This window comes from Nycticebus coucang, chromosome 1 (genome assembly GCF_027406575.1).
Source record: "Nycticebus coucang isolate mNycCou1 chromosome 1, mNycCou1.pri, whole genome shotgun sequence".
NCBI lineage: Eukaryota > Metazoa > Chordata > Mammalia > Primates > Lorisidae > Nycticebus > Nycticebus coucang.
Window position 1 is genome coordinate 119,327,557 of NC_069780.1, and position 13,515 is coordinate 119,341,071.

General features: G+C 39.5%; 1 long non-coding RNA gene across 1 annotated transcript in view; it reads right to left on the reverse strand.

Moving 5' to 3' along the window:
• LOC128583048 (uncharacterized) overlaps window positions 1-13,515 on the reverse strand; it is a 153,608-nt gene that overhangs the window by 83,283 nt on the left and 56,810 nt on the right. The window lies entirely within an intron of this gene.

Genomic DNA, 13,515 nt, shown 5'->3' on the forward strand with positions numbered 1-13,515 from the left:
CTGGATAGCATCATCTGTGCAGGCCTCCGGTTGCTCAGGCTCGGTTTCCCAGCACACCATGAAAGGTCTGGGTTGTTAAATTAATAGGTTAATCTAGGCTTAACAAAGGAGGATACGACAGTGGAAAAACCTCTAACGTAAAGTGCAGCAGGAAATCGACTACTGGAGAAAGCTTATTTCCTAGAGCAGAAAGTGGGGAACGAAAACGGTCCAAATGATATTCTTTTGGTAACATGGTAAATTTCTTCTTTACTGTGTCAACCATAACTTAGTGATTCTAGTGGAAAGTATTTCTAAATGAGAGCTCTCTGATTTCCCTTTCAATGAATGCTTTTTTCATCATATTGTAAATACATCTATAAATAACTTTTAAGTTAAAAAATTTTTTATAATAGAGTATTTAATGGGGGTCCTATATAAAAGATCTTATAGACTGAAGTACTAGGAAATAACCAAATAATTGACATAGTCATTTTAATTGCTACCTTGTTATCTGTGACCTAGTTTGCCTAGTGGCTTTCATGAAGCCTGATTCTCTGATTTACTGAAGAATGCTAGATTCAGAATGGATATAAGAATGTTTTCATTTCTCTTTCAGTTCTGTTGGGTCAACAAGATTTCTATTAAAACAAATCAGGATGGTAAAACCCATTTTTAGTATTTTTCTAAACAGCAAGCTTACATTAAATTAGATTTAATGAAGAAGAAATGCACTTTTTTCTGTAATTATTATTCTCTATAGAGTATATATATTGAGGCAGACAAAACAGAAAGTAATCTTATATTCTCTTGGAACATCAGTGCACACAGTCATAAAATGAACCCCAAGTCTATTCTTTGCTCTACAAATTGAAATCAACTCTGAGAACTTCAGGAGCCAGCAGCAGGGCCTACAGCTTTGCTTTCTGTTCCCTACAGCACGTCTGTAGACTGTAAACTCCTCCTGAAAATGATCATCTCTGAGTTATCCCATCTATACACTGCACAAAATGACATTCATTAGTGATTACAAATGTTCCCAAAGGCATAGCCTCCATTCCCAGAAAGCAGAGACAAAAGCTAAATAGAATTGTGGAGTAATTTCTATTTGCAGGTATGCAGAAAAGCTTTTTCAGAACAACAGTGAGAGTAATAATACACAGATGGTGGCAGTCAGAGTAAGAGGAAGGTACCGAGCTGTTGTTGTGAGACACGCAGACGTGAGCAGGCACACTGCACGCACACACGTGCCTATGGCTTGTCCACGGTATAAAAACTCTCTGTTGTCCATTAGATAGGCCTCTTCCTGGACATTGTTTCTTAGAGATCACAACTTATTTTCCCAGTAAGGTGAATATTCAGTCTTAGGTGAAGACACAGCTCCCAGTGCTTTGTTTCGCTGGACCCAGGTGTCTGTGTGTGCCCCATGCATAAACATACAAGAGATTTCAATGAGAAAGCGAGAAATTGGACCATCCGAGGACCAATTGGACCAACTGGATGGACCAGTTGGACCATCCGAGGCCCATACCAAACACCACAACCAAAGGGCAGCATAAGAAGCAAACTGGGGCGGAGCCTGTGGCTCAAGGAGTAGGGTGCCGGTCCCATATGCCGTAGGTGGCAGGTTCAAACCTAGCCCTGGCCAAAGACCAAAAAAAAAAATTAAAAAATTTAAAAAAATTAAAAAATAAAAAATATAAAGAAGCAAACTGCATGAAGCTGTAACGTTATTTGGGGGTACTTTTGAGGAACTCACTTGTGATTGAATGTCCATGTTTTTCTTGTTTGCTTGTTACTAAGAAACGTAGAGTCATTGTTGTCACTAAATTCACACCCAGCTTCATGGTGTTTTCTTCCTTACCTTGGTCTTTTTTAACAGATTAAAGTCATTTTTGTTTACTTTATTGTACTTCCTTGGTGACCCATTTTGACTTTTTTTTTTTTGGCTGGGGCCGTTTTTGGCTAGGGCTGGGTTTGAACCCGCCACCTCTGGTATATGGGTTGGGCGCCCCACTCCTTTGAGCCACAGGCACCACCCTTGACGCTTTTTGATATAACACAAAAGAAGAAGAAAGACAGGAAGGAAGGGGGTGAGGGGAAAGAGAGAGAGACCCCACATTCATATCTTCAAGTCCCATGAGGCCAAGATTGCCATGCTATTGCTTTCCAGCTTCTGACTTTGCGCATGTTGACTAAACTGTAATTTACTTAACTGTCCTGAGTCTTGAATTCATCTAAAAGTGGAGGGATGTTAGTACAGGAGAAAGGAGAAAATACAGTAAGAGATCAATTAAAGTTAGTTTCTTCCTTTCTAATATTCCCATCAACATATAAATTGTGTATGTGTAAATATGTGTTTTATACATGAAACCACATATGTAGAGACCCATATCACATATATGATACATGTACATACGCATTTACATATATACATACACGCAACCTGTTCCTGTCACATACACACACAAAATCTGATTTCTGGGATCATGATCCTATTCAGAAAGTCCCAAGGAACTTCAAAATAGGCTCAGCACCTGCAGCTCAGTGTGTAGGGTGCCAGCCACATACACCAAAACTGGCAGGTTCAAGCCCGGCCTCGGCCTGTTAAGCAACAAAGACAACTGCAATCAAAAAATAGCTGGGCGGGCGGCACCTGTGGCTCAGTGAGTAGGGCGCCGGCCCCATATGCCGAGGGCGGCGGGTTCAAACCCAGCCCCGGCCAAACTGCAACAAAAAAATAGCCGGGTGCTGTGGCAGGCACCTGTAGTCCCAGCTACTCGGGAGGCTGAGGCAAGAGAATCGCTTAAGCCCAGGAGCTGGAGGTTGCTGTGAGCTGTGTGAGGCCATGGCACTCTACCAAGGGCCATAAAGTGAGACTCTGTCTCTACAAAAAAAAAAAAAAAAATAGCTGGGCATTGTGGCGGGCGCTTGTAGTCCCAGCTACTTGGGAGGCTGACAGAAGAGAATTGCTTAAGCCCAAGAGTTTGAGGTTGTTGTGAGCTGTGATGCCACGGCACTCTACCAAGGGCAACATAGTGAGACTGTCTCAAAAAAAAAAAAATAACTTCAAAGTAAATAGTTAGGAAACTAATCTATCCTCCCCCACAAATGCTGTTTTGTTTTTTGTTAAAATCATGATCTACAGAGGGTATTGGAAGTAAGTCTATGGAATTAGCCATTTCATGAAAGCAGAGTTTCGGGAATCTCTATGTCTTAAATAGAAGCCTAAAAGAAATTCTTTCCTTCGGGTCCCCCACGTGCCCCCGTGATTTACTCGGCCTGTCTGCTGCAACAATCATCGCTGCAGTACACAGCGCTCACCGCTGACCTACTGCAGACAGTTAATCAAGAGCAGAGAGAGCAGCCTTCACGGTACAAGCAGCTACTTGTTCTCAACTTTTTAAAGTTCATAATTCAGTCTTACTGTCATGTCTTTCCTCTTGCCGGTGCTTTTATGAAACGTAAAGCTGAACAGAAAGAAAACCAGAGTCATTAACTATTTGAAAGTTTAATGCGCTACCAAACCAGAATTAGATGTGATAATGAAATTTCCACTGCTGAAAGCAGACTTTGCCAACTGATGTATGTAGTGAGAAGGTGGTCACATAACGAATGAAAATAAAAGCTAAGTTCATTTTTTATATTCCTCATTCATTTTTTTTTTGTTTGTTTAAACTGGACAAACACCAGATTAGACTTCAGTTAGAATATTTTAAAAAGAAAATTTGGTAAAATTCCACTTGTTTCTTTCAGGAAACATATATCCTACATTAACAATACAGATGTTGATCAAATAACCTTATATCTGGAGATGTTCTAGAACAATGGCTCAGGATTCATGGTTTAACATGGTGAGACTTTAGCCAGCCATCCTAATTGGTCATAAGAGCCATCTAAGCGGCCAAAATACTTTCCACAGGGCCACAGAATGGCTCACCCTACTCATTACACTCCTCAGTCTGACATTCAAGATGTGTCGAAAGAGGATTCCAATTTACCTCTTCTAACTATTTCAACTTCTGTCTTTTACGTTCAGTATAGTCACAGTGAATCACTGGTTGTCCTCCAAACACAGCACATTCTTTTCACCCCTTCTCTTTGGCACAGGCTGCTCTATCCTCCTAAAGTTCTCAGCTGCAGCCTCCCCTGGCCCCCCTTCTCCAGGCACCCTCACTCACTGTGCTGCTCTTCCTATCACTTCCACTCAGGGGCCTCCTACATACCACCATCTGTTGAATTTATATTCATTTAAAGTGCATTCAAACTGCCCTTTTTTCAAGAAATCATTCCTTTCTTCCCGCCCCAAACTGACCTGATCTCTTTCTCCCCTCCACCCAGAATCACTTAGCTCGAAGTCTTGCACATCACTTGCCATAGTCTTTAGCACACAGTAGGAGTTCATTTACTGTTTGATGACAGAATCATTGACTTATAGGCTATCATGCACTTTAAATTCACTCCCTATCCTTCTCCTCCTCATCTTATAACTTCCTAATTGTAAAGATGGGGTTGGTGAGAGCAGAATGCTTATTAACCTCCAAAACCTTTACATTATCTGACAGATTCATTGCACGTAATGAAGGCTTGATAAATATTTCTTGAACTGCCTGATAAAATTGGGTCAACTGGGCTTGGTTAGAAGCACCTCAGGACTGCTCCTGGATTTATCAGAAGCAGTGCTAGTGATGTAAGAGGTAATTTTCTTTGCTGAATCATAGCTGAATTTATATCACACTAAGCTTTGGAAGGTACCATTTTTCAAATTAAATATAAAAACAATAACCTTTCTATGTGTAACATTTTAAGTTCTCTTGGCTCCTTTCAGGCATGGGGACATCTCTGTAAGGTGTTGACCTAAATTTCTTCTGACCTAATTTCCTTGTTGCAAAAGGAATTCGGTGCAGCCAGCCCCCACTGCGGAAAGGTTTTGTTCTACATCACTGTCACATTTCAATGACAAATGGAATGAACTTTGTTAGTCCTTCTGAGATTTCAGAATAGCTCAGGATATTCCCCTCTAATATCTAAGAGGATTTCAGTGATTGGTCCTGCCGGCTACAAAATATAAAAGGGCCTCCCTCTGTCCTGTGCATTCCCCTGAGTAGCCGGGCACACCTCATGGAAGTACCAGACATTACTCGCAGAATATTTTTACTGCATGGCAGCTAAAAAGAAGATTGCTGATGAAATGAACAAGAGGGGACATGGCAAAATGACCTTGTGGGCTCTTGAATCAAGAAACAGAAACGCTTCTCAGCACTAACAAACTCTACTTTAGTTATAAGTTCTTTGAAACAAAAACAAACTAACCTCTAGTCCAGGATCAGAAAAAAATCATTCCCCTGCTAATGATACAGATGGACCAAAAAGCCTATTTTTCCCACTATATTGTGAACAAGTGTATACATTTGTTTGTATACATGTTTAAGAAAAAAGCAACCTAATTAAAGAACAGGGTTGTGCTCAGTAGCTTTTAAAAGTCATAAGACAATAGATGGAAATGCAATAAAAATTCTTCCCTTTGAATTTCTTAAGAAAAAACAAGGCTGGGTGTGGTGGCTAACAGAATTCTTAGCACTCTGGGAGGCCAAGGTGGGTGGATTGCTTCAGGAGCTTGAGACCAGCCTAAGTAAGAGCTAGGCCCTGTCTATACTAAAAATAGAAAAACGACCCAGGTATTATGGCAGGAGTCTGTAGTCCCAGCTGTTTGGGAGGCTGAGGCAAGAGGGTTGCTTGAGTCCAAGAGTTTGAAGTTGTTGTGAGCTAAGATGCCATGGCACTCTACCCAGGGCACAGAGTGAGACTCTACCTTAAAAAAAAAAAAAAAAAGACAAGTCTTCCACAAAGGATACCTTCAGTCTATCACTTTCTGACAAGAGAGTTTCCTGGATGATTCCCAAGGCTTCCTTCAGGGTTTTGTTCTGGTGTTGGTATTAACCAATGGCCATTACCTGAATCACATATTCACATGCATTCTCAATATGGAATAGAGTGACTTTAAGATTCAGAATTTGAATAATAAGGTCAGTAATATATCTCTCACATTTGATCACAAATTGTAACTCAATAATGTCATTCCATTATTTCCATTTGGAAGTAAGTCTCTTGGAAGACTGTCGGTCTCCACACCCTTCCAGTTGATGATGTGGTCAGCTACATCAAGAGGAGGTCAAGGAGAGCAGCTGTCCTGGCAACTTAGCCTGAACTGAAGTGGTAACATAAAAGAGTTTAAGAAAAGAAAGAAAGAAAAGAAAAATCTGATAAAAGAAAGCAAAGGAGTCTGTTGCAAGAGAAAAAGATATGAGAAGATAAGCACAAAAAATTAAAAAGTATATAGTGAAATAAGTTTTTTCTAACAAAGAAAAACCCACAGAAGAAAAATAATCTGAAGAGGAAAGGGAATTTTAACTACTAATACATAAATAACTAAACAATGCTGAACGTCTTGTGGAGAACTCCACAAAGAGTCAAAAATCACAAGCAGATTGAAAGATGGACCTGGATGAACAGGTTGCAGGGGGAAAGCACAGCAATTGAGAGTTTTCAGGAAGCAAAAGGTTATCAAGCAACAACCAGGGGTAGACACTGCCTCGGGTACCAGGATAAGTGACTCCCCCAACAGGCAAACCCACCCACAGTGCACTGTCACTCCACGACTGTGGTACCCAATGGCCAGAGGAACCTCATTTCTTATAGCCTGGTGCATGATATTAACCTCAGGACAGAAAAATGACCGCAGAGAGCAGGAAGGAAGAGGCAGAGAGAGAAAAAATGCAGACAGATAGTGGGGCTACTGTATTTGACTGGCTGGCTGGTGAGGAAAGGGGCTGATGCACCTGAGTCCAACAGAATAAATTCTACTCTGAGAGCACTTGCCAGAATCTCTAGACAATCCACTGAAAGGACAAATAAGAAAAAAAGAAAATCTTCTGTGACATCAAAGAAAATTATTACTCCAGGAAGCTGGTTTTGGTAAAGAAATTTATCAGCATATTTCTGTGAATTGTACAAGACCTCAAGGATTTCCTAGTGTGAAGCAAAATTTGGAAAGTTAAATGGCCCAGTAAGACACAGTCTCTGCAGATGTCATTACAAAAGTGGCCCATGGAAAGCTGTATGTAAGTTAAGGACCTTGCATGCTTCTTTTATATCTCTTCAATATCTTCTTTTGATATTGACTTGGCATGACCCTGACACCTTGATTTGCATACGTCACAGTAAAGCTTTTAATAACCAAGTAAATTGGCTACCTGAAAATAAGGGGTTGACATACATGTAAGCTCTACAGTGAACTTCAAAATCAGTCGCTCTGGAGGGGACTAGCTTCCCACGATTGCTATTACAGGGTCTGTCAAGAAGAAAAGGATTTCCCCCTCCAACTGTTGGGATTTACTTACTTAGCATGGTACCCTGGCACCACTATCCCTTATCCTGCTGCAACGCACACCTGCTGCTCCAGGATTTTCTTTACATCAGACACAGGGAAGGGAGAATGCCTTCTAAAATTCACTTTTACATTACCAAGAAAAAACTGACAATTTGAAGCAAAAGTTAGGTCAAACATAGCTTCTCATAAAATTGGCCAGGCCTGCCTCTGCTCAGGGAAAGCCTTGCTGAACCTCCACTTCCAGAAGCCACACTAGATTGAACAATCAGACTGTTGGAAAAACCCATCATCCCACAGGATTCGTGAAGTGTTGAGCGTCTGGCATATGGGCGTTCTGAATAAAAGGATATTGCCAGGAGTTTTGAGATCAGAGATTCATGATTAATTCTGACTGCTTGGATCAATAAAGATTGTTTTCCTTTGAAACAGAGCACCTATAAAATTATGTAATTTGAGGTACAGGAAAATCATTGCCAAACGAGCAAAGAGTACTTTGCTGCCCACAGAATCCATTTGGTAATAATTTCAGCGTGAAAAGTAAGACCATTATTTTGATAGGACAAATGCATTTGAAAGTCATGAAAGATTTTATCAGCTAACAAATTCTATTTGCATGAAATATGTTTTCAGCACAAGCTCGCTCAGGTGTAGCACCAGTCACACCAGCAATGCAATTCAGTGTGAGCTGTTTCCTAAAGGAAAAGTGCATGTGAGAATTTAGATTATTTTGTCTAGCACAGCTGCTGCTTGTACTGCAAAAGCAGAGATGCAGCTGATGACAAGGTAGAAAGGAACTTGACACCTCCACTGGCATCCGGCCAAGAATGCAGGATGTTTTAGCCAGTCTGTGGCATGAGATCCATTTCTTAATTGTTGATAACATATAATTAGGACAATCTAAGCCTCGTTTAATGAATGCAATAAGTTAAACGGCGGTGCCTGACTATACTTGGATAGACTTTGTTAGTCTTGGAGCACAGGACTGCAGAGTAACGTTTTATAAACAGTACAAAATGGAATCTTCCCTTTACAAACTATCAGCCCAGAATTATGGCCGACATCCTAACCCACAGTATAAATTCTGTGCACTGTATAAATGTCAACTGATATTCATGGCATGGCCAATGTGCCCAAAATAAATTTTCCCCTTGAAGATTTTAAAGGTAAGATTTATGTGAAGAAATTGGGCACATATTTAAAAATGACAGACTACACGTTCTGCTAATCAGTTATCAACCTGATTTATTTTGACAGACTTCTTTCAAAGATGATCAGAGCTCAGTCTAGTGTACTACACTATTCTTTAAAATGCAATCATTTTCTTGAAAATAATGAATTGATTATTAACTTTTTATTAAAATAGATTTCATTGCCTTCTTCTTTCCACACTCATGACTTACCTGCAGGTTTTGTAAAAACATTGTCAGTGTAAAGCACGCAAAAGACCTTTACCTCGGCCAGAAATAAATTCAGCTGAATTTTTAAATATTTCTGGTAACAGATTTATTTTTTTTCTAAAGGGGAGAAAAATCCTACCTGGATATAAAATTAGTATAAGAAATGAAAAGTTTTAAGAAAATGTGTTTTAGATTTTTAACAACAAAAAACCCACACATTTTTTTAAAGAGAAGCTCTATTTATCCACAGCATGCACGGTTTCTCTGATTTTTTTTTTTCTTTAAATTCGTTCTAATGTTATCAGAATTGATTTTTAGTTTCAGTCATCCCAAAGGAACTGTCTTGAGTGAAGCTCTTATCGGGGAACTGTAATGAAGAATCAGCTCAAAGCTGTTACTATGGTGCTCTCATATCTGAAGAAATTTTTAGTGGAAATAAAATTCCAAAGCACTAAATTTAGAGGTATTTCATTTCCTAGTAAGAGGTATAAAAATAGTACTACTAGATACAATTTAAATTCCAAGGGGGAGATATTTATTTCTGTACGATACTCCTCCATGTACATTCTAGAAAGCCAGTTTCTTTCCAGAGGCCTTCAGACAAATTAAAAATCATGTTAACTAATTCCCTGTTAGCCCCTCCCCCCAGAGGAAAATAGTTTTTAAAAAAGGAGACCTTCTACATTTTCACTTTTTCATTTTAGTTTGCTTTTTAAGAAGAAACTTTACAAAGTGGAAGTCTAACTAAATAAAAATGTATTCCTTTCCATAAATTAAGAAAAGATATTTAATGCTAAAGCAAAAAATAAATTTCAATAGTGAAACATAGTTGCAGTTTTAGCTATGTCATCTCACTGAGGGTAGGGAGAATAGAGATTGCCATCAGAACCCTGTTACGGTTACAAGAAAGCTCGGATTTAAGCCACATTTCCTATTAAAAAAAATAATTGCTAGCCTGTACACAAGGCAACAAAATTGCCTATTCTGAAAAGAAAAATGAAAACTTCCAGAAATCATGATAAAGTATAGCTCTGAAATTTAGACAGTTCTGAGTATCACGTGTAAATATAATTTTTAATAAGCTCTGCCCACTATTCATAACTTACCAAATTCCTCAAGTCAGATTGCACTCCAGACGTGTTGTCTAAATGACTGCTTGAAGAATAAATTTTTAAATCGTCTTTAAAATTTTATTTTTATAATTATGCCACCAAAACCAGAAAGCAATCCTGTACTAATATTATATGGGTGAGACTATTACGTTACATCTGCATGTCTAGATTCATAAGAAAAAAGAGGGGAACTGGCGTCTCCCAAGAAACAAGCCTAAAGCAGTTACAGATGTAGACCTTTGTGTGAGTGATAGATATTTGTATAATTTTGTATGAGTAATAGACATTCATATAGTTACAAAGAGGATAGTCATCATCCTTCCATCTGTTATGTCATTTTATACATGTAAATATATATTTGAATGAAAAACTTTCAACATGGAGATTTGACAAGTACAATAAAGAAAAAAGTTTTCTATGTACACCGTTCCGTGTACGGGGGCAAGACAAGCTCCTGTTCTAACTGGCTTTGGTTTCATCTGTCTTTACAAACTCAAACTGTCTTTAAATGAGATTATTCACAAAAGCAATCCACAGAGCCATCCTCTAAGGCAAAATGTAAACCTCATATGAACACGAATAAATGTGCCCATAATTTCAAAGACTATTTTAGGACTTGTGGTCATTGTATGTTTTTCTTTTCATGGTGAATTTGGAATTTGGGAGAAATTTTGGCTCACAACAAGAACAGAACCCCGAGGCCAAGAGATATAACACAATGCAACGATATAGGTAACTTTCCATTGTCTCACAAATATCTACTTCAATACTTCTGATTATCAATGACGCCAAGAAGGAAATACTCCTTTTGTTACAAAATTCACACAATTTTCTAAGTAAACTTTTCCTGTTACCAAAGTTTAATTTTCACCTCTATTTGACCAGGCCTGCTACCAATGGCAAAATCGAATAGAGAAAAAAAATCTAAAAGAAGTGAGCTTACTTTGCTATCATATGAAATGGAACTCTATATCGTAGCTTGCATGAAATAAAATTTACTAAAGCTTCTTTTTTTTTCCCTGACAAAACACTTGGAAAACAATCCTTAAAACTGCCAGTTTAAAAATGGCTCAGAAACATTACACAGTAAAAGTCGCCTTTGTGTTAATTTGTTATTTATTGGTAAAATAAGTGTTTGCCTGTTTTTTGTCACTATGGCTGTAATTATTTCTCTCATTTTTTATCGGCTCTATACTAAATATAATCTACTAGTTTTTATCAACTTTTACCTCACAATAAAACTAGCTCTCCACCTTTTCCACTTGCTAGACAAAATGGATTAGAAAGTGATTCTCTTGTTAATTTTACCAGCAGCTAAAAAGTACAAACTGCACATTCAGCTACACAGATTTCGGGACTTTTAACCGGGTCTCTGTAACTGTATCAGGTGATAGAATTTTGTATTAAACCAGTGTATTTGAGGTAAGTCCCTAAATCACATTTCTTTCTGGTCTCATCTTCAAGGCCAAGCCAGAAAACATATTTCCCTAGATCAGGAAAGGATAAAAATTTAGCTCAAAAAGCAAGGCTTCGAGCGAGCACATGGATTTGCTAAATTCTCTTAGTACCTACTTAGCATTTCATAGCATTTCAAGACTAAGCCTGGAGGACTCAATCAGAATTCTCCAGATAAAGAAAGCATACCTCCCACCCACAAAGGCTCTAGGTCAGGAGACTTGCTGCTTCCTGGTACCAGAGCTCAGCATGGGGGGACAGAAGACCAGGCCCATTCCTTCTGCTCCCCTGGGTAAGGGTGGTGGAGGCTAGAACGCAATCTGGGGCAGCATTTCCATTCCTCTTTCTGGCTTTCACTTTCTTTAGTGGTTGGGTGCTAGGAAGCCCAAATGAAGAGCAACTCCAAATTCTTTATCCAACTCTAGAATTCAACGTCCGGGGCTGCCCCATTGCACCCTCCTGCGGGCTCATCTGTCAGCTTTGATGAATATTTTTCTAGACTTCCCTTGGTTTCAGCATGGCCTGGATAGAAACCAGGAATTTCTATTGAACCGCACCTTTAAGCCCAAGAGGAAATGATCAGGCAGTTGAGGTGGGAACTAGCAGGCCAGGTGCTTTCAAGGCAGAGGTTCACGTTGGGCCTCCTACCACATGAGAATAAAGCAGAGAGGGAGGTCCTGTGGCACCAACCAAAGCCAGGTGGTGGGGGAGGGGACCAAGCCAACAGAACGGCGCCCCTGTCAGGTATGAGTGCCAGCAAGACAATGGCACCCTGAAAACCAGATGACTGATAAGGACTCCACACCTCCTAGCCTGTGAAAGCTCCCAGCCACCAACTTGAAGGGGTGCCTGGAAGTAGACAGAAGGCTGAGAAATCTGGGAGGCTAAGCATGTTTTCCTAAAGAGACAGCATCACCTAAAGGGATGGTTTTAATTATTGGATTGGACTGAATTTTAAAATGCATAGGACTCTAAATTTATAAGAGAACCAGAATAGTTATAGACAAAATAATGGAGCTATTTTCCAGGCACATCCAAGTTGCTATGTGAGTGAAGTTGCTGTTACATAACCAACACAAAAAAGAAAGTTTCTGCAGTAAAAATAATCCCCTCTCCAAACATATATTCATACACACATGCACAACCACAACATCCTGTCGGGTGAAGAAAGAGGGGTGACCGTTTTAGACCTGAATTGTCCACACTGGGGGACTTTGTTAATTAAATGGCCCAAATAGCTGCTAGGGTTTTCCATTCACATGTACATTCCATTTGTAACTCAGAATTCCCAGTTTAAAAAACAACAATAAAAAACTTGCTCTTTCTTCCGTAGTCTTCATCTACAAAGAGGAATACTAACGCCATGCACGGTCATTTAAGGACTCGAACGAGATGACTTAGGCAAAGTTAAAGGCTCCTGTAAGTCGGCTGGCACCGTGTCTGGCACTTTTATCTCCGCGCTTCCCACACCCCATCTCCCTACCTTTTCTGGAATCAGCCAAGTTAAAACCTTCCGCTTCACTGACATTCCATTTTCCACCACCAGCGTTTCAAATCCCTGAAAACCACATTTCCAAGTTTTCATTGTTGTTCACATGAAAAAACGTATCCCCGGTCCCTTTCTTACAGCCATGACCTTCAGCCCAGGATCTTATTTCTTCTCTCTTCAGCACCTGTAAGAATATTCTAGCCAACAGCCCACCCCCAATGGACTCCTGGCTTGTAGTTGCCACTCAGCTCGGGGTTGGCATTCCTTTCCCCAAGACCTTTCTAGTTTTCTTTTCTCTCTACTTTCTCTTCTCTCTCCCTTCATATCTTTTTCTTTTTGGCAACTTCCAGAAAGAATATGAAACAACTCAAAGTGTTAAAATGCATAGCATGAAATCCACGAAAAGTAAACTTGGTAGTGGTGAAGAGGAATCAAAAGGAGGAGAGAGAATGCTCTCAGAAGAACCTGAAATAGACCTTCCAGCTAAGGTCTAAATTTAGCTCTGAGCTTTATGGCAGTCCACGGGAAGAGGGAGGTATTGGTTTTGGTGGTCATTGACTCAAACATTTCAAACAATTAACATGTATTTCACATTCATGTTTCAAAAATTGGAAATTAGTTACAGAATAAGTTTTTTGGAAAGTGCTGAAAATGCCAATTGTTTTTTAAAAGTTCATGTGTTAGTAATACTGT